Source organism: Crinia signifera, chromosome 2 (assembly GCF_055691185.1).
Source record: "Crinia signifera chromosome 2, ASM5569118v1, whole genome shotgun sequence".
Classification (NCBI taxonomy): Eukaryota; Metazoa; Chordata; class Amphibia; order Anura; family Myobatrachidae; genus Crinia; species Crinia signifera.
This window is the reverse complement of record NC_139218.1, coordinates 140,434,420-140,457,250: the sequence shown is the minus strand read 5'-3', so window position 1 is coordinate 140,457,250 and position 22,831 is coordinate 140,434,420. Positions and strand designations below refer to the sequence as shown.

The following is a 22,831-nucleotide window of genomic DNA, read 5'->3' as shown; positions in this document are numbered from 1 at the left end:
GCTAATACTCTCCCCGCTGGGTGACAAGCAGTCGCTTTTACGACAGGTTCTGCTGACAGGTTTGTCCGGTTGCTGTCTGTACACAGGGCACACCTTCGTGTCACTCCCGCACCCTGTGCACGCCGACTCCTGCTATGCTAGATCCCGAGTCACGTACACGATCCCACCGCGCTCTGCCACCTGCTCTGTCCCCGGCCCAGCTGCTAGGCTACACGGAGGCATGCACTCAGTACTGTGGGCACCACTGCAGCCACGTACACTGCACGTATGAGACCTGGCTGCCACCACAGCACATCAACCCGTGATAAGTGGCATGGGTAATAGTGGCACACAGCAGGTGGCATGATGTCACTGGCAGCCCGGTAAACCTGTCATGGGCACCGTGCCACTCAGCTGCTCTCCTTATGTATGTGGAGCGAGCAGGTCACAGCTTGGGCACCTGTGTGACCCACTCCCAATATATAGGGAGCTACAGGTGGCAGTTCTGCCGTAGCTCTCCTATAGACTAGAGGGTCCCAGGTGGGCTGTGGGAGAATGGGCAGCGTCCCCGCTGTGCATGAGTGACAGCACCACCGATCTCCTGTCACTGTGTCACTGAATGACACCTCCCCAGCAGCCAGGTCTCTCCTGCCACGCACCGCGCATGCGTCGCTCTCTCCGCTGTGTACACTACAGACAGAGCAGCGGCGGCGCTGGCAGAAGCACTGGCAGCCTAGTGGGAGCCGGGGAGAGAGAGGCCGTCACTAGGGAGACACCTGGAGGAGGGAGGTGACACAGTGGGCGGACGGCCCGGGACCCGCACGGCAGGCAGGTGAGCATTAGTCCCCAAAGTAGACGATCCATCATTCCCTGTGCGCTGAGCGCATGGTCCCCCCCTGCTGCTGTATGAGTATGTGTGGCAGAACTTTGGGACAGCGGCTGCCCGCACTGTGCCCGGATACTCCGTGCTACTCCTGACAGGAATCCTCCTAATGTTTCACTGCTAACTTTCCGGGGCTCTCTGATCTGCGGGGTGCTGAACGAGTCCGATGTACCCCTGCCCCTAATAAATACTCCCCCTTCACCTTACGCAAAGGAGAGGCATGAGAGTATCTCCCCTTATACAAAACAATCCCAGCTCTATAACCCTTCCTCGCCATTCAGGCATGTGCTGCCCCGGGTGAGGTTTGTTTCCTGTAGTTCAGTAGTATATTATATTCTGCTATTTCAGATATGTGAGTGTATGTAGCAGTGCTGCAGCTGGTGATACACGCTCCTTACATACAGTACTCTATGGCATGACTAGTAGCTTTCACACATGACATGCTCTCAGCATCACGTTGTGATTGGAGCCGGGTGTTGCTACTATTTGAGATGCTGGATCTAAATTTGTGGAACCCACACTAGCTGCACTCTTCTATGTTCTGTCCTCCACTCTACTCCTATTTGTTTGCTAGAGGAGGGCACCCTTTCTCTCTCTCATCTTCCAGCATGAGAATTGTGACTCACATCAAATGAATAGTTGGGATGCTGTTTTGTCATTTTTTTCCGCCTCTTGAAGACTTAAGTTCACGTTCCCAACTTAACCTTTTATTACCACCACAAGCAGTACATATATGAAAAGCTGTAAAAAGTGACCTTCTTGAGGCATGTTAGCAGATATCGCATGGTGAGTGATAATGTGAATAATGTTTTTTGAACAGATGAAAATGGGATACTGGGCGATATGCTCGCTGAAAGATAATCGCTCAGTGAGCATATCGCCCCTGGTGTACAGAGCTTTAAGGCCCCCTTACACTTGTCCAACATGTTTGAGAGACAAGTTGGATCTAATTGACTTGAGATGTATCCTATGTGCAGGAGGATCAGTCTCTTGGTTAGACCCAATGCGCACGGGAACGTGCATTGGGTCCTACAGCATCAGACACATCAGATTTTGTCAGACAGGCACATCAGATTTTGTCAGATACATTGGCCCAATCCATCTGAATTGGGTCAAATCTGACTAAATCTCACAAGTGTAAGGGGGCCTTTAGTTTTGTGTGTACCTTTAGTAGTGTGTGTTCCTTCCAAATCCTATGCAAAACATTCATTCACAGCCATGCAGGGAACTCGCCGAGCGAGGGGCGGCAGGAGGCTGTGAGAGCGGTGGGGGGCATTCCACACGCAATGCTGCAAAATTCCCAGCGTTGCTTGCGGCCCTGAATAACCTCCATTGTGTTCATGTAAATGTAGGAGTATACATCTGTAAATATTAGCTTGTGAACCGTGCTTTTATCATCTGGTCACCATAAAGAGTGATTTCTGGCAGATTCCATGAACCTCATGCTGACAAAAATGTATGTACAATTTGTGATTCATTGTAAGAAATGCATTCAAATAGCACATTTTGGGGTAGATGTATGAAGCAGTGATAAGGTGGGAGAAGCGATAAAGTGCCTGGTACTTTATCACCAACCAATCAGCTCCGTAACGTCCCTTTTTAAACCCAGCCTGTGACTTAACAGTCAGGAGCTGATTGGGCGGTGATAATGTACCAGGCACTTTATCACTTCTCCTCCCTTATCACTGTATCCTGTAGTTTTGCTATGGTATATGGAATGAGGATGTTCATGTTGAGGTATATTGTAGTTCCAATTTCTCAGGTATGTCTACTAAGGGGAGTAGTTATTAAATCTCAGAGAGAGAAAAAGCTGTAAGGGCTAAAGTACTCGCTAATCAGCTTTTATCTTTTTGCCATGTTCCAGGCTGTATTTGAAACTTGAAAGCTTGGAGCTGATTGGTTGGTACATGAACTCTCACAATTTTATATCTCTCACAACTGATAAATAACCCCTTAAATCTTGAGTGAAAATCAATTTGAGTTGATGATGTCACTAATTAGATGATTGTACCATACTTACACACATGAACAATCTTTATACAGATATCCAATCATAGTATGATTTCATAAAAGAAAAATAACATTAACAAAGGAGAAGAAATATATATTATTTTCAGCTACACTGCAATTTATGTTTTTCCATTGTGTTACTGTGCCTTGTAGTTGACAAGTGAATTAATTGTATAGGTCCTATGACTTTAGGTACATAATAACATTTACTGTATAGTTCACTAGCATGCATCATTAACGATACAGTGCATACATACTAAACTATATTAATGAAAATATCATTAACGGTATCGTTATCGTGCATATCAGAGGCGATTCAGCTTCATTCTTTTTTTAAATTTGGCTCCGTCCTGATGTTTAGGGGGCTGCGCATGCTCATTTATGCACATGTGCAGCCCCTCTGCGTGAATGCTTTCAGTGACTATCACAGTTTGCCGAGGAATTTGCACACGTCAGGCGGACATAGGGCTGGCGGCTATAAAAAAACAGCATCAATTCTTCTAGGTACACTTGCACACAGTTTTTGATGGAACTTGGCAGGGAGGTTGTTCCAGCCATCTTGGAGAACTAACCACAGATCTTCTGCGGATGTAGCTTTGCTCAAATGATTCTGTCTATTCATGTCATCCCAGGCAGACTGAGATCAAGGCTTTGTGGGAGCCATATCATCACTACCAGAACTTTCTTTTCTTTTTGATGACATTTGCAAAGGCAAATTCCTTCTCAAATGGACAGAACCATGTGCACTGCAGGGGGGCAGATGTAACATGTGCAGAGAGAATTAGATTTGGGTGAGTTATTTTGTTTCTGTGCAGGGTAAACACTGACTGTTTTTTTTTTTTACACTGCAATTTAGATCTCACTCAATTTAAAACCCCACCTAAATCTAATTCTCTCTGCACAAGTTACATCTGCCCCACCTGCAGTGCACATGGTTTTGTCCATTTGAGAAGGAATTTGCCTTTGTGAGTGCATAGTTTTTGTGCATAGTTCAGCCGCTTGGCCTTGTTTCCATATTGAAGTTCTCACATGCATATCACTTCTGGCCAGACTTCCCCAGGCAGTAGATGGGTGTACCTGGGTCACCTGGTTTCTGCTAATTCTGAGCTAATGGCAATGCTGGACATCTTTCAATTTATTGGGAAGTAAGCATGATCTGTCTTTCATCTGATACAAGTTTCTGTGGCTAAGCACTGCGTCTACAGCCCTTAAACATTGCCCATTCCCTTCTTCTTCAGCTTGAAACCCCAATCTCCTTTGAAATCTTTGCCTGGGAGAGACCTTGCTGATGCAGTATAACTACCTTGTGTATTGTTGCAGTGCTCAGTCTTGGTACCTTTATAACCATACAAATTCAGAGTCTCTTACAGGACCACAGATCGTGGAAAGGGTCATTATGGATTGATACGTACGGTCTCTACGCAAATTCTGCGCAAGTGGATGAGCCATGGTGCCTCTGAACCTATGCAATGTGATACTTTTTATCTCAGCCGCAGAGTGTCTTTCTTTGCACTGCAGACCAGGTAGAGGCTCCATTCTGGTAGCCTGGATACTCTCATGAAAGTCAAATTGGGGAACCCCTAAAATTGAAATACAAATATTGTTGGTGTGATGAAACACAGGACCTTATTCTGGTCCATGCGCACAAGTGTACAATGTTTTAGATGATTTTGCACGGGTGCACAATGTATTACAATTGCGCATTTCTGTACATTCGCTGTGTGCGATTGGACACAGTGAACAGAGCATTCGCCTGGCGCTCGCACACAACACTGCGTGGGGAGAGGGGGTGGTCCGGGTGATGCGGCCATGGGAATGCCTAGTGTTTCATGGGCATTCCTATGAAAACACTGGATGTTTGTATAGTAATGACCCAGTGATGCGGGTGCAGGGGGCAAGCAGCTGACATCAGCTGCCTGCCATTTTCCCCTCCAGAACACAGGCAAAGCTAAGACACCTGAGAGTTTTTTAGTTTGGGGTCTACATTCCACATCATTCGATGGATTTGGCCCCTTAGGCTGCAAATGGATGTTTATGTAAAAAAATCCATTCGCAACCATGCGAGGATACCTACACGCGAGGGTGATCAGACATTTCTGCAGGCGGGATTTTAAAGGTGCGCAGTATGCTTCCTCAGTAGTCTCTGATTGGTTCCTGGTTTGATGTATGATGCAATATTGTGGAGAGACTTTTGCCGCTTTTGGAAGTTGTGGGAAATCCAATTTGTTATAGACCTTAATAACCCTGACCCATTTGTGAATGTTACAGTGTCAGTGGGAGTGTCTTCTGAGTCTGAAGTGTTCTTTTTCTCAAGCATGACTGGGGAACCAGAGAATGATGAGAGCAGTAGTGGGACACAAAGTGATATACCTCCTACTGAAAAAGAAAATGTTGTTTAACCAGTTGATCATCTGCCTGATCTTGAAATCGGAAAAGAGATCTTTGCTTAGAGCAGTTAATTAATCAACTCTGGTAAAAGATCAAAAGAATGTAAAAGTAATTAATGGAAACCTCGGAAACCCTGATATTATGTTGTCATATCCTCACATGGCAGTAAACCAGGATTTTGTATATCGAGTGTCTGTAAAATGAAGATATTCTAGAATAGTCTCCAAGGCATATAGAAGAAGTATAAGACTACCTAGCTCATGGTCACATAACTGCAGCTCACCTAGGGCTAGAAAAAATGTTGAGTAATATTATGCGTCATGCCCTGAATGTCAGTATCATGTGTCAATGCCAAATTTTGAAAGCCCGCTTGTCCCATTATCTATTATTCATGTTCCATTTGAAAAAATAATAGGAAATGTACTTAAGGACGAGCACTGAGACTGGAAGGATGTAGATTAGGGGAAAATTTGAGGGAAAATAACTTCACAGAAACAGTAGTGGACAAGTAGAATAGCCTCCCATCAGAGGTGGTAGAGGCTAAGACAGTAGAGCAATTTAAATGCTTGTGGCTGGCATATGGAAATCCTTTCAAAGAACTAAGGATCATAAAAGGGACGCAATTATAAAAAGGAAAAAAAGGGGCAGACTAGCTGAGCCAAGGTTATTATCTGCTGTCAGTCTTTGTTTAATCCTTCACAGGGTTGTCACATTTTTATTTAATGTACAGGAGACACCCAAGGGGACTACTGGACATTACCAAAGAGACATGGGAGGCACAATATAGTCCATATAAAACTGTTATTGCCGCAGTGGTGCCGATAGTGAAAGAACACTTGGAACAGGCCCAGCATCGGGTGTACAATCACAGTACCCAGTGATGTGTCTGCTTGTTTTGGTTCCTATAGTAGAAAGGAACCTTTTGACTAAGTGGAAAGTACCCTTTGAAAACCTCAAAAAAGTGGGGAAGGATTATTAATTATTTATGTACAGTAAAAAGAAAGCCAGAGTAGATCTTCCATGTATATCTTATAAAACCTTGGGAGGATAGGGGGGTGTGTATGTCAACTATCCCAGTCCCTCTAGTAAACCCAGTGCCTTTGGTTCCCAAATAAACAATGGCTGACACCATCTCAACCTTCCAACAGCAATAAATAATTTTTCATAAAAAATACAGTATTGTTTTCAGACATATCGGGTAAAACAACAAACATAACATAATCAATGACCCAGTCATAAAACATGACATAATCACTTTTGTTTTACTCTGTGTGTCTGAAAACAAAACTATTTCTTATGAAAAACTCTTCAGCCTCTCAACTGTTCAACAGCGCAAGGCTAAATCATTTTTGGTACTTGTTTCCTAGCACGGCGCCCATCGCATCGCATACCATAAGCCATACAATGGTATGCAATGCGATGTTACGCGATGGCAGCCGATGTTATACAATTTTATATCGTATACCATTGCATTGTATGCCATTGTATGCCATATACAATGGTATTCGATTTAAAATTGTATAAGCACCCTAATGGGTGTTTTCAATGTTAAATGGGCCCCCTATAAGATTATTAATTGTATAAGCACCGTAAGGGGTGCTTACAATGTTAAAAGCACCCCCACTATCAACGCCAACCCGAAGTGTGGCGAGCGCAGCGAGCCCGCGAGGGGCGGTGGTACGCGTCCTTCGACCTTTTCATACCCCCACTATCGACGTCGGCGTGGAGTTGATGTTAGATAGTGTGGTGAGTGCAGCGAGCCACCGAAGCGTGGCCACACTATATAAAATCAGGATGCGTACCGCCGCACCTCACGGGCTCACTGCGCTCGCCATGCTTTGGATTGGTGTTGATAGTGGGGGTGGCGTGGGGGTGCATTTAATATTGTAAGCACCCATTAGGGTGCTTATACAATTAAAAATCGTATAGGGTGCTTAAATCGCCTCGCATCGCATGCGGCTATATGGCATGCGATGTGATACAATGCATAAGATGTCGTAGGCGCCGTGCTAGGAAACAAGTACCGAATTTGTTATAAGAAATAGAGTTGTGTTTTCAGACATACCAGGTAAAGCAACAGACAGTAAACATGACATAAGTGTTTATTCAACCTGATCGCATGGCTGTGAATTCGCAGGCCAGCAATAATGAAATGACTGGCCATGCGTACATCTCATAGTATGCAAACGAGATGCCATCCTGGAATAAAATCCTGCTATGTTTTTTTTATCATTGGTCAGACGCAAGTTTATTAACAGAAAGACAGCGTTTGTCGGTGGTAACTGCCAATTTCTGGGAGTGTCAGGGAAAACGCATGCCCAAGCGTTTGAAGAGAAGTCGTGTGACATTAGCTCCACCCTGTTTCTACCACAGCCACCGAGTAAGTAAAAGGGTGGTTCCAATACCAGATGTTGACATTTGTGTTACATGGGGCACCCATAACCTTTCAAAGGACGATGGATCGAATTCTAAAGGCACATCGACAGTATGCTTCTGCGTATATAGATGATGTAAACATGGGATACATGCACAGGTGATGGCAATCATATATTACCAGGGAAGTCCAGGAACAGAGCATTTTCTCCCTGAAGGAGAGGGTTAGGTAGGCAACCCTGCTCCTAATTCCAGTCCTCAGCAACTTTTTTTGCCTGTAATTTCCTTCCCATGGTCTTGCTAACACGTACAGAAAATTTGGAGACATTCTGTTTAGTAGTGTTTGCTGTAGACTGCTTGGAATAGGTGAACTTTAATTATAAACACCCTTTACATCATTATTCATGACTAGTAAGCCCGCTTGAAGTAAATGCTTCGAAAGCTAGTCTGCTACCTTGTGATTGCCTCTGTGTTTGTGCATATGTGAGAGAGAAAGAGATGTAGATTCACTCGCTGCCAACAGATGGTAAAGTTTCGGAGACACACAAACAGACACTAGCATACCACCCAACACGACCCTCTCCAGGAGGGACACATTGCTCTGTTTTTGGACTTCCTGCTAAATGAATAACTGCCACCACCTGTGTTGAAAAACACCTTTCTTATCAATTACCTTGTTCTGCACAGGTGATAGCAATCATACATTCAGAGGAAAGTACAAAAACCGAGCAATGTGTCCCTAGACATATATATAGATGATTATGTGTATCTCAGCAAATTGAATATCTTAGATTTATACACTCTTGTTGAAATCATAGGGTACTTGTTTCCTAGAACGGCCACAATCGGGGGTAATCGTGTACCTTAACTTAAGGTACACGATTACCCCCGATGGACCCGATTTCCTTTGAAATCAGGTTCATTTTGCCGGCAAAGGAAAAATCGGGTCCATCGCGTCGGTCGGGATTAACATGGCACGCGATGCACCCGATTTTGCCATAGGGTTCAATGTTAAAATATTTTTAACATTGTAATCGTGAAAAAAATGGCAAATGGGCCAATATGGCCCATTTCTCATTGTATATGCCCCCCCCCCCCCCCCATTGTGAACGTCACCCCAGGATTGACGGCAACCCAAAGCGTGGCGAGCGGCGGCGGTACGCGTCTTCCGAACTTTTCATACCCCTACTATCCACGTCGGTGTGGAGTTGAGAATATAAAGTGTGGCGAGCGCAGCGAGCCCCGCGAGGGGACGCGTATACCTGTGAAGTTATACACGTCCGCTCGCCACGCTTCGGGCTCGGTGGCTCGCTGCGCTCGCCACACTTTATATTCTCAACTCCACGCCGACGTGGATAGTAGGGGTATGAAAAGGTCGGAGGACGCGTACCGCCACCGCTCGCCACGCTTCGGGTTGGCGTCAATCGTGGGGTGCCGTTGAGGGGGTTGAAATTGGGGTCTGTGGAGAATTCACAATCAATGTAAAAATCGGGACCATCGCGTCGGTCGCATCGCATGCGATTTGGTCGCATGCGATGTGATCGATGCGATGCGACCGACCCGATCAACATCGGTGTGGCCGTTCTAGGAAACAAGTACCAATCATAGAAAACTATGTTGATATAATAAAAAGAATATATTCAAGAAAGGACACTGTAAATCATTTACTTTCCTCTTAACCGACTGCTGGTTTATTGTCTGTAGGGCATGTGAGAGGAGAATTAAGTTAGTATTCACAGTGTTCAATGTTTCTTAAGACAGTAGTGTTACCTGTTGATATTCTTCATAGCCATAGGCTATTCAGGAAATCGAGGAAATCAAGTGCGACATTTCCAGATCTGGTAATGCTGCAAGCCCAAAGAAAGCTAATTACAGGCAATTTGGCTTTTATTCCATGGGTCACCAGCTAGTAAAGCAGCTGTGATGCAAATGCGCTCACCTGTTGTAATGAGAAGCATTATTTTTCATGCATTATAAAAATCAGGAGCAGCATATTAAGTTACATATAACACCCTGCACAGATAGAACAAGAAACAACATTACCCGGATATCAGGAAAGTGTCATATATCTGAATATAAAGACTTTTTAGTACATTATAATAAGGGTAGATTCAGTTAATCAGATGGTCCGATGTGAGCTTTGCATGATATAACTCCTGTGCACAGTTCTGGATATGACAACAATAAAATGATAACTGCATTGGTACTTGTGTACTATCACGTCGCCCATCGCATTGCAGACCATAAGGCATGCGATGCGATGCGACGCGATTGGTACCCGATGGTATACAATTTAAAATTGTATAAGCACCCTAATGGGGGCTTACAATGTTAAATGCACCCCCACTGTGAACGTGAACCCGAAGCGTGGCGAGCGCAGCGAGCCGGCTTGGGGCGGCGGTACGCATCCTCCGACCTTTTCATACCCCCACTATACACGTCGGCGTGGAGTTGATCCTATATAGTGTTGCGAGTGCAGCGAGCCACTGAGCCCGAAGCGTGGCGAGCGCACGGGGAATACATGTAAAGTAATACGCGTCCCCTCGTGGGGCTCACCACGCTTCGGGCTCGGTGGCTCGCTGCGCTCGCCACACTATATAGGACAGAGACAGAACAGAGAAAGTGGGTCTGCCCATGTGTATGAGAGGAGGAGTCACAGAAGAGGAGTAAGATGTTGGGCGTGCACTCCTGTCTTGTGCATCTACTCCTTATATGTGCAGCGCATCTGCGAACAAGGGTTCCTCTTATGCCCTGCCCCTTTGCATGCCATAGGAATGAGACAGACCACACATTACCTCATGATGATGCTGTGTATCATTCCCATCCTGCCATAGGAGGGGGAGACAGGCCAGATCACTGAAGCTTCGCCCATTTGCCACATTGATATGGATGGCAATACAGCAGAACGAGAAAGTGAACTAAGGTTGGGGAGTTTTGCCCACTTTAACCCCTGCTTGTGTCTCACCATTGCTGTTTCCCTAATCCTTAGGTGCAATGTGCTCCCTAAGGTGCACAGACAGGTGCTACCACGGGTGCTGTGTCAAGAGCTGCCACTTAGTAATGGGGTTGTCAGCCCCAAAAGACCAAGGTAAAGAAGAAAAAGAAAGTGGCGCTGGTTTGATGAAAGGTCATACACGTATTTAATAACAATTAAGAAATCATGACATAAAATTACACAATAAAAATGGTGATAAATATCTGGACCGGAGGCTAAATTGAATGGGACCAATGAGTGATTCGTCTCAGCAAATCAGAGTGCAGCTGGTATGTAAAGTTAGTCAAGTTGCCCAATGGGCTAATAGTTATCACAATGGTTAAAATTGGTCCATTCCCAAATGCTGAATTGCAGAGATGTCCTCAGATGCTTGCGACAATGGGGCCACAGTTGGTGGGGACCCAAATGATGTGGTGGGGCTGGATGTTGGATCAGCCACGGGTTTCACATGTCGCTAGAGGCTCCAATCTCAGGGATGGTGTATAACAGCAGGTGTCCTTAGGGTTGGTAGGGTTTGTGGGACCAGATGGTCAGTAATTTCAGAGGATCGTGACCAACCTTGATTCCTGCATATGATGTGTACCGGCGAGGTAACAGAGATGGTGACCCGTGCGGGGGTGAAGAATGTGTGGGTTACCTCTCTGTGTGGAGAGTGGGCAACCAAATGCACTGAGAAGTCCAGATGGTACGGGTCCAATGGGTCAGCTGGTCCGGTCCAGACTGTACTTCTAACGCGTTTCGCTGCTTGGAGGGGTGCAGCTTTGTCAAACCTTTGACAAAGCTGCACATCTCCAAGCAGCGAAACGCGTTAGTAGTACAGTCTGGACCGGACCAGCTGACCAATTGGACCCGTACCATTCGGACTTCTCAGTGCATCCTTAGGCCTTCATGTTCTAAATTGTCCCTTCTATAGTTCTATACTTATTCATGGCCAGGGCTGAAAGTGGTCCTGGAGAGGTGGTGGAACTCCTTTCCCCTACAAACACCCCCCCCCCCCTCCCCGTACATTAGGCAGAGACTAGACCAGTGCCAGGGAATTTGTGACCTACCTCCCATAAAGGGACAATGGTCCCACAAGGAAGAGGTGTGGTCACACAATAGTAAGTCCAATTAATATATCAACATACAGTAGCACAATCATATACACATTACACCGCAGATAGTGCCCTTGATTCATATTAAGTCACAGTATTGCCCCTTATACACATAATGTTCCCAATTGTGCTGCTTATACACATCTGTCTCATGTCAATCCAGAGGCTCTCTTTCCATGTCCCTCAGCAGCTCCATTCGCTGTGTCCCTACAGCAGCTTCCCGACCTCTGAGTCCCTCCAGCCCCCTCTCACCTGTCTTTAGCAAGTGCAAAGCCTGTTCCACAGAGTCTGATCCACCTAGTGGCCCTTCTTCACTTCAACAGTGGTGATGGTATGACATCACATACGCCATGCCAGAAGAAGAAGCTGCTGGGACAGGCTTTTCTGTTGGAATTACTGTTCAGGACTATGGTAGAGGTGGCAATCAGTTCCCCCTACCATTAGTGGTGGTGGAACTCAGTTCCACCCAGTTCCCCCTCACTTTAACCCCTGTTCATGGCTATGATAAAAAAAAAATACTACATACTTTGGTATTAAGGATTTTTAATGAAGTAATATATTTACACAAATATTTGATACTTCTTAACAATACCCACATATGAGCAAATAAGCCTCATTCATCCTCCCCCTCCTAACTCTCTATTCTGTACTTGTAAGTATGGCTCATGAAAGTGGGCCTAATTAGGAGACTGACACAGTAGAGGGGACAGTTGCAGGTTTAGGATTATCGCCCATAGTTTTCATGCCTGCCTTCTGGTTGGCTGGCGGACTCTGGAAACTGCATGTTGACCCCGTTTTCTGGGGGGGAGAGCCAAGAGTTTGCCTGTCACCACACAGACTTCCTGCCCTTGGAGTCCCCCCTTCCACTGGTGAGCTATGTAAGCTGAGGCTTACCATTTGCTTGAACCTATGGTAGCGATGTTGGACTAAAACTTGCATCATCAGTCGCAGTGCTGGAATCGCAGCGACATGCAGGAGGCGTCTCTTCTCCTGAAGCGTCTGCTGCATGTTTCCCATTCAAAGCTGCTTACAAACCCCATTGAATTTCTGTCCATTACTGAATCAGGCCAAGTGTCATTACTAAATGCTAAACTCCAGGCCCATTACTAATATGAATGCGCAAACTAGGGCTGGGGTTATTTACAGGTTTATGAACCCTGGAAACTTTTCAAAGTCCACAGCTGATGTGGTGATGCTGCTGTTGATGACGGAAATAGTATGTGCTTAATTACTGATATCACACTGTTTAGGTCACATGCATTCCGCTGTGGGTTGGCTGGCTTATCAGGGATATTGGTTTGCCTGTCTCAGGCAGACTAAGCAAAATACCCCAAAACAGCTGGATAAAAAAAACACTGCCTGCGATTGTAAGCCTGAGTACGGTCACAGAGGGACACCGCAATAGATGATTACGATGTTCCTCTAAACTGCAATCACATCGCAGTTCGATGTGTTTGCAAACGCAGGTTAGGGGGAGGTATGCACCTCCTGCATTTGCATTGCTTAAGGATTGCATATGAGAAACAGTTGCGAGCAGCTTATCATACACAATCCCAGCTGAATCAGGCCCTATATGTGAAAGAGTGAGTAGTGTTTCACTTCATGCAGTAATACTAAATTCCCTTTGCATTGTAACCTTTGTTCAGGTGCATAGTTGGATTTATTCTTAAAGGCCCCCCATACACTAAGCCTTGGTAGATGATGTATAGTATGAGATGCCAATCACTGCTCAAGGTTACAACAAATACTTATGGCAGCCATTGCGATCTCCGGCACCGGTGTGCACGGTTGCTGTAGATAGCTCTACAGTCTAGATAGACAGTTAATAGGTCTACCCCAAAAGTTTGACACGCATAAGGTCGACGGGGTAAAAGGTTGACATGAAACAGGTCAATCTGCAATACGTTAAATTATGTAGATTTATTTATTATTATTTATTATTTATTAACAGCTTCTTATATAGCGCATACATACTACGCAGCACTTTACAGAGTATAGTTGAACATTCACGTCAGTCCCTGCCCCAGTGGAGCTTACAATCTATATTCCCTACCACATGTACACGCGCACACAGACATTCCAGGGTTAATTTTTGTTGGAAGCCAATTGACCTACCAGTATATTTTTGTGGGAGGAAACCGAAGTACTCGGAGGAAACCCATGCAAACATGGGGAGAATATACAAACTCTGCACAGTTAGAGCCATGGTGGGTATTGCATCCATGGCCTCAGCGCTGTGAGGCAGTAATGCTAACCATTACACCATTCGTGATGCCTAGATCGTGATAACTAGATTGGTAAACGATATCGTTCAGTGGCATCACCAGGACCTGGTGAACAAGCAGGTTATTTGGCTATATAGCCAAGTTGACCTGCATGTTAAGAAGACGTAATTAATTGTTAACAATATTAATTGTACATACTAGACGATATTGTGAACAATATTGCTCAGAAGGCCCTTTTGTAAATGATCTCTTTCTCAAGATCCTCTAGTGTGTATGGAGCTAAACAATCAGATTTTGATTTGGAAATAAAGCAAAAAACAAGCCAGTAACTGTGCAAAAGCAGCAGGTATTTACCTTGCCCATAAAAATATAAATATATTGGCTCCCCTTGGCATTGTAACATAGTTTTTTTTTTTTTGCTTTATTTCTAACTCAAAATCATATAAGTAAAAGAGTCAATCTCCATACCACAAGGTGACTTAAGCCCCTTGTTGCTGAGCAATCTAGTTTAGCACAGATGGCTCAGCACACATCGCTGGCACACATGCTATGCACCAGTGATGTGTGCTGGGCAATCTGTGCTGACCAGTGTTCTCTGGTGAGGCCACTGGTGATCAGACTAGGTCTTGACTATATGTAGTCAAGACCTAGTCAGGCGCCGTCTCACCTAGTCAAGTGCCGTCGCTCTGGGTTATACACATAAGTGATCCGTGCTTCATTTCTAAGCACTCTAGTCAGATCGCTTAGAAATCGGGCTTAAATTGCCCTGTGTGTGTGCCCCCTAAAACTTATAGCATGCACAATGCACTGCTTTTAGTAGTATCACCCTGCTAATATTGTTTTCTCTACTGTATTTTTTCCTCTTTCAAGAAGCATAAAACAGTAAGGGCAAGATGTACTACGACTTGAAAAGTGATAAAAAAGAGAGTGATAAACCACTAACCAATCAGCTCCAACCTGTCATTTTTCAAACACAGCAGTGACATGGCAATTAGGAGCTGATTGGCCGGTGGATTATCACTCCCCCTTTTATCACTTTTCAAGCGTAGTACATCTGGCCCTTAAACTGGTTGTTTGAGATAAATCAGGAAGTACAATATATACATGTATCCTAAACCTGAAAGACAACAATTGACCACATTTGTAATCCCGTGTAAAAAGATCATAACAAAGAACAAATGTATTGCTTTATTGGTTACAGCCAGTGAAGTACAGATATACTAACCTATCAACAATTAATGTGAACAAGATACAGTGTGTCACTAGTTTTACAGAACTGTACCCTATACAAAATCATACTCTTATGAGCTTATTTCAGAGGCACAGTTTTCTTTAGAATTGAAAGTCTAATGAGTTGGAGGAGAGAGAGAGAGAGAGAGAGAGAGAGAGAGAGAGAGAGAGAGAGAGAGAGGTGAAACTGCACTTACTGTCATAACACGCCTTCCACATAGAATTTCCAGGATGTAGTTTCTTATTGTATTCTCTCTCAAGGTACAGATTTCTTTGTCATCTGTATTATTTACTTTAGGTGAATTAATTTATATTAGGAGTTTTTTTTATTTGTAAGCACTGAGTTCCCTGATAAATAAAGGCATTGTGCGTGGATAGTTTTCCATGCTTTCTTTATCAAATATAGGATAAGGTTAAGTGACCCATCTCCCCATAGATAAAGAAGGGTTCCTCTGTAGTTCATGTAACACCTTTTCTTGTTGCAACTGCTTGAGGCACTTGTAATAGTGGATCTATTCAGTCACATCTGGAAAATCTGTTGCATATCTACTATATGTGAACTTTGCCTCAGCAAACAGGACATAGATAAGACATGGAGAAAATAGATTCATAGTGAAAGAAAGCAAAATTTGACCATTAAATAGTGGTCATGTAAAATGAATCCAGTGTGACTGAGCATGTTTATGCCTTTAAGGTCTATAATGATGATGATGATGATGATAATAATAATAATCTGTATATAAATTAAAGGTTACAGGAACATAATTATTTTACCATATCCTATTACAATACTACTGTTCTATTATTATTTTTTGTCTACACTGAAGGAGTATGGTAGATTTTTCCACAATATGCCACCATAATGCATGTGTCAAAGTAGAATGTATATTAAAAACATCAATTTTTGAGCATACCTTCATGGGGTTTGTGGTACTGTGAAATTACAGGCTGAAAAGTGACTGTTTGTGACTGCTGCAGGGGGATTGGAACTGTGACTACACCAAATTGATCACATTAGCTTGACATTGTAAGCGCCATCCATGTGATTGTTCTGACCTATCCAAATGGGATTGGAATAAGGAATTAAGGTAAGCATGCATGTGGGATTTAGTCAGTTTCAAAGACACTGCCACCGGCATGGGCCTCCACTGAGCACTTATAATGGCGTATTTACATTTTTTTAGTATTTAAAATCTACTTGTGCAGATTTTATTGCTGTAGCAAATTGCATGCTTTTTGTACTAGATGCAATGCGATCCAGTACAAAAAGTACAGAGAACATTGCTCCGTGTATGGGAACCTTAAGAGCTAAATTTAATAAAGTTTCTAAATATGAAAACAAGTAATGTTGCCCATATAAGCTAATCAGATTCTGTCTATCATTTCTCTACTGCACCCTAGAACATGATAGACAGAATTGGATTGGCTGCACCAAATATCTGCAGATATATGGTTTGTGCAGCAGAGCCAAGCAATATATCTGTGAACATCGTAGTTCAAGCACGTGTCATTTAATCACACCCGCTGATTAGTTAAAAATATATCAGTTGTTCATCGTATACAATTTTTGACTTTACAAGCACCATGATGGGTTCTTACAATGTTAAATGGCCCCCCATAGTCAACACCACCCCCAGGATCAACGTCAACCCGAAGCATGGAGAGCGCGCGAGTGGCGGCGGTACGCGTTCTCCGACCTTTTCATACCCCCACTATCCTCGTCGACGTGGAGTTGAGCCCGAAGCACGGCGAGCGAACGCGCAATACATGTAAAGTAATCTGTGTCGCCTCGCGGGGCTCGCCACGCTTTGGGCTCGGTGGCACGCTGAGCTTGCCACGCTATTTAAATTCAACTCCATGCCGACGTGGATAGTGGGGGTATGAAAAGGTCGGAGGACACGTACCGCTGCGCTTGCCACGCTTCGGGTTGGCGTTGATAGTGAAGGTGGCGTTGCCAATGGGGGTGCATTTAACATGAAAAGCACCCATCAGGGTGCTTGAACAATTAAAAATCGTATCGCATTAGATGCGATTGTATAAGATGTAATACAATCAAAATCGGGGGCGCTGTGCTAGGAAACAACTACCTATTTCCTTTTTTTAATGCTAACAAATTTCACAGAGCAGCAGTATAAATATTGGCATTAGGGAGGCCAATCCCGGGATCGGGATCGGCGGGATCCCGGGATTTAGGCCTAAAATCGTCAGGATTTGAATCCCGGGATTAAAGGTTTCAATCCCGGGATTTCGGGATTAGTATCCCAGTGCTAAATGTACTTTTTTTTCAAAGCCGGGCAGCGCTGAGCACTTTAGAATGGCTCAGATGCTGCCCGGCTGTCTGCTCCGTACCCCCCGGTGGCCGATTGGTCCGCTCTCCGCTGTGTGCAGGTGCTCTGTGATGACAGGCATGACGGCGCCCAGGCTGCGCAGCGTGACCCCTGACATCATGCCACGCTGCGCAGCCCATCCGCCGCCATGCCTGTCAGTGCACTAAATTCAGCACAAGCACACAATCGCTCAGCCGCCCGCCCGCTCCGCCGCTGGATGGATGGAGGAACATCGCTCCTGCTGCTGCCTGTCACCACTACCTCTGTAAGTGACAGCGCAGGGCAGGGGGATGGGGAAGAGTGGCGGGCGGGCAGGCGGGGCGAAGTAAGAGGGCATTAATATTGATATTTGGGGGGGCGGGTCATTTTTTTTATTTTTTTTATTAGGGAGGCCAATCCCGGGATTGAGCATTTTTCAATCCCGAATCCCGATTGAAAAAATGCCCCGGGATTGGCCTCCCTAATTGGCATATCTACATTGTGTGCAATGTTCGGTGAACACCTTTCACAGTCCTGTGTCAGCACTGCAGCTGCAGCAAAAAATCACTGGAAAAATTCTTGTCACTCATGTGCAGAACATGTCTGGTGTCACATTTCCAGAAACCTGCGCAGGTGCAGTAGACCCTGGCACTACTGCGCTGTAGAGAGGAGGGCCCACACAGAGTCTGCACATGGACCCCCTCCTCTGTTAATCGGCCCCTAAGTATAAAGTTGTTTTAATTTCATCATGCAATATACTATAGCAACAACTGTTCTTGCAGATTAGCCTAAAAGCACTCACATCACCTGCACCTATGGTAGTTTATTTATTTACAGTTTTTTTATATAGCGCAGCAAATTCTGTTGCGCTTTACAATTGTAGACAGTGATAGAACAAACAGGGTAACAACAGACAGACTTTGAGGGGGTGTGGTATATTTACCCGACAGTCCGGATTCCGACAGTCATTACTCAGATGTCGGAATCCCGATTGCACAGCGGGGGGAGCGCAATGAAGCCCCTTGAGGGCTCGCCACGCTGCGCTCGCCACGCTACTATTTTCTTCTCCCTCTATGGGGGTCGTGGACCTCCACGAGGGAGCAGTCGGGATTCCGACGGCGAAGTAATGACTGGGATTCCGACGGCGGAGTAATGTCGGTGAGCCGTCCGGCACCCCTTTGAGGCAAGAGGGCCCTGCTGCAAGCTTACAATCTATAAGTTCCAACTTTACTCTTTGTATATACCAGTGGTTCCCATTTTTTTTATCATGCCACACTAGAGAACTAGAATTTGGTACTTGTGTATTATCACGGCGCCCATCGCATCGCATACCATAAGGCATACGATGGCATACAATTTTAAAATTGTATGACATTGAATATGGCATACAATGCCATACAATGCGATGGGATGTGAATTGTATAAGCACCCTAATGGGTGCTTACAATGTTAAATGCACCCTAATGGGTGCTTACAATGTTAAATGCACCCCCACGTCACCCCCCACTATAAACGTGAACCCAAAGCGTGGCGAGGGGCGGCGGTACGCGTCCTACGACCTTTTCATACCCCCACTATCCACGTCGGCGTGGAGTTGATTTTATAAAGTGTGGCAAGCACAGTGAGCCACCGAGCCCGAAGCGTGGCAAGCAGATGCGCATAACTTCACAGGTATACGCGTCCGCTCGGCACGCTACGCTACATTTTACATTGTAAGCACCCATTAGGGTGCTTAAAACCACCCATTAGGGTGCTTGTACAATTTTTAATCGAATAGTGGTGTAAAATCGCGTCGCATCGCATGCCATCGGGTGTATGGCATGCGATGCGATAAAAATATTGCGCGACCAACATCGGGGGCGCCGTGATAATACACAAGTACCTAGAATTTTTTTCACGGCACCCCTAGAAAAAAAAATGAAATTAAGTATTTTGTGTCTATGTCTTTTTTAGGTTCAATTTTTTGTCCACATAAATTATGATTAGAAGCCACAAGCACTAGTTTTGCCTATTAGGTTGACCCCCAAACCAGGAAACCCTTGCAAGTGTCCTGAGTCACCAGCGTGCCACTGAGCATAGTTTGGGGAACCAATTGTCTATACGCTTCATACACTTTTTTGTGGTGCGCGTATTGTGTTCATATGACATTCTGTGATCTCCAGATAAGCTCTCTTTTTTTCTTGTCATGCTTATAATACGGGTGTGCTTTGAAAAGAAGCAAAGCAATGTGGAAAGGGTTAAGTAAACAGGGGCGCAGTTATTCCCGTACAGGGAAGAGAGTGGAAATATTATGAACTTTTGCCATGTGATGTCAGTGACAGAAGAGTGTGCAAACGTAGCAGTCATATTTGTGTGGTCAGCCACTTTACACATTGGTCTTATTTCTAGGGAAGCAGCTGCCTTTGTAGCTAGGAACAGGTTACATACTGTAGCTGAGACAAGTGTGCATGGCAGAAGAATGCAGAAATACCTGCTGCTTTCACAATGTAGCAGGTGCTTTGTCATATGCACCCAGAGAAACTGAGCTGGCAGCTTTCTAGACTGAGCCATTCTCTATTACAGGAGTGAGGGTGAGTTAGTGCATTCCACTGGCAGTCATTTACAAAGCACAATGCAAACTATGAGAGTCAGTTTTAAACCTGATGTCTGCTCTTGTTGCAGAGTATGGATGCTGTTAGATGTCCTTAGATTAGTAGTGCTGTCCACAAATTACATGTCTGTGGTGTGAGATTATTGAAATGAGGAAAGTGGGTGGTTAATTCAAATTCTTGAAAATATGCTTCTACAGATCTAGACCAGTGGTTCTCAACCTCGGTCCTCAAGGACCCCCAACAGTTAATGTTTTACAGATCACCTGGCATTACTCACTGACACGTTTTAAAAGAGCCACAGGTGGAGCTAATTATTTCACTTGTGATTCCCAAAACATGCACTGCTGGGGGTATTTGAGGACCGAGGTTGAGAGCCACTGATCTAGACCTTGTAGAAGCATATTTTCAGGCCCATTCCAAACAAGTTAAGAAAGTGCTTTTGCACAGATTTATCAAAACTTGGAGAAAGAAAAATGATTAGCCAATCAGCTCCTGTAATTTTTTACACACAGCCTGGAAACTTATAGGAGCTGATTGGTAAGTTCTTCTCCATGTATATATGCACAAAAATGTCTCATGTAATATAGTTCATCCCAATGCACCATCAAAGTCATTATTAATCTAATCCAGGGGTTCTCAAACTCAGTCCTCAGGACCCTACACAGTTCACGTTTTCCAGGTCACCCAGCAGGTGCACAGGTGCATTTATTACTCATTGACACATTTTAAAAGTGCCAAAGGTGGAGCTAATTATTTCAATTGCGATTCTGTGAGGAAACCTGCAAAACATGCACTGTATGGGATCTTGAGGACCGAGTTTGAGAACCTGTGATCTAATTTACAAAGTAGGCTAAAGCTGGCCATACATTAGAATGACCTGCATACGATGCAGATCATATGATAGACCAAACAATCGATCATATGTGCTAAAAACACACATGATCTGCATACAATCTGCTTATGACCACAACCCATCCCGACTGATAACATGTGCGGCACATAAGATCATAGGTGCGACCTAACAACCCGCGGGACCGTACATCGCATTCATATCGAAATACCTCACGATGGGCACACAATCGATCGCACGATCCATCGAAATCGTGCGTTCGTAGGGTTACCACCTAGGACCTTTAATTCCAGACACATGTTAATTACACAGGTTCTGTGGCAGTTTAAAATCAGGTGAAGTGGAGTCTTGAAGTCAGCCAGCCACAGAACCTGTGTAATTAATATGTGTCCGGAATTAAAGGGACTAGGTGGTAACCCTATGCGTTCGGGTCTAGAATCGTTCTGATGTATGGCCAGCTTAAACCTAGTTTATTTTATTGAAAGAGGTGGTACTAGAGTAGAAGGAGAGAGGACATTGACGTAACATATACAGTTTGGGACAATTAAGATTTTGGCATCTCTGCAAAGCGAGCTGTACTTGTAGTACATATGATGATGTACCACTGGTGGTATTTGGTTTTACCCTTCAGGAACATCTCTTGTTTCCAGGCTCAGAATAAAACACCCATGGAAGTGTTATGTCAGCTGTCTGCCTTCCTGTTTTAAGAGCAGTCATACTGGTTTCAATGGGAGAACTGATTTAATCAAAACATAAATGCGTGTTCACACTAGATCAGGGGTGGCCAAACCTGTCCCCAAGATCTACTAACAGTTCAGGTATGTGGATGTATAGAAGGAATGAATGCAGCAGGTTTGAAAATGTGACCGTAATTTCTACAGCTGTGCAGCAGCTAGGTGATTTGTAAAATGTGGACCATTGGTAGATCTCGACGACCGGTTTGGCCAACCCTGCACTAGATGTTATGTCACCGGACCTGGTGGACTGAACAGACAAATCAGGCACATCATCTTCTAGTGCATACACGCTATGTTGCTGACAATGGGGCAGATGTATTAAGCCTTAACAAGAGATAAATGCAAGGCTAATAAAGAGAGATAAACTTTCAGCCAATCAGCTCCTTACTGACTTTTTTTCAAACACAGCCTGTAACATGGCAGTTAGGATGTGATTGGCTGGACGTTTATCTCTCTTTATCACCCTTGCATTTATCTCTTGTTAAGGCTCAATATATCTGCCCTAATGTGCGATCAGGCGGAGGATGCGGTAATCACTGGCCATGCTGACAATTGCTGCATGACCCCTGCAGTGTCAAGTGTGTGTACACTTAACAATCCCAAATCCCCTTCCAAGTCTTACCGCTGCTGATGTCAGGCTGGGTACACATTTTATAGTTTGTACCCAGCCCTAGGTTGGGGAAAAATGCATTTGGTCCACATATAATTTCTCTTCAAATCTCCTAGTTGGGTTCGGTACTTCACTTCGACAAACATAGTGTTGACAGTCACAGGTTCAGTGTTTGGTCAAACACTACACAAATCCCTTCTGATAATTATATCATATTATTAGTATGTCGCCATACAGGTTTGTCCCATTGTAATTGTTGACATTGTGATTTTCAAACTGATATCTGGACATCACCAATTTAAGAGCTGAGAATAACACAAGTTGGAGCTCACCATAGTTGGTATTACATTTCTAGCATTCATGTTCATTCAAGAATGCATTTTTTTTCCAAAGACATTTGTGGCTAATTGCAAAGGAGTGCTGGGGGTTGCCCCGTGCTTCAGCCCTGGCCCTTGGGTGCCCTGGAGGGGCTTTTATTGAGGGGGTCCCCACTCCCCCAAGGACCCTGGCCAGGGCTGACTAGTTGGGGGGTAATGCTATGGCCTCAGAGTCCGATATAA

The 22,831-nt window shown here is 44.6% G+C and overlaps 1 protein-coding gene across 1 annotated transcript in view; it reads left to right on the top strand.

Annotated features, from left to right (window-relative positions):
* Window positions 1–692: 692 nt before the first annotated feature.
* The window catches only part of SLC45A3 (solute carrier family 45 member 3), a 56,241-nt gene continuing 34,102 nt past the window's right edge, over window positions 693–22,831 (top strand). The window contains exon 1 of the mRNA XM_083171102.1: window positions 693–811. The gene's annotated coding sequence lies outside the window, so the exon portion shown is untranslated. The remainder of the gene's footprint in view (window positions 812–22,831) is intronic.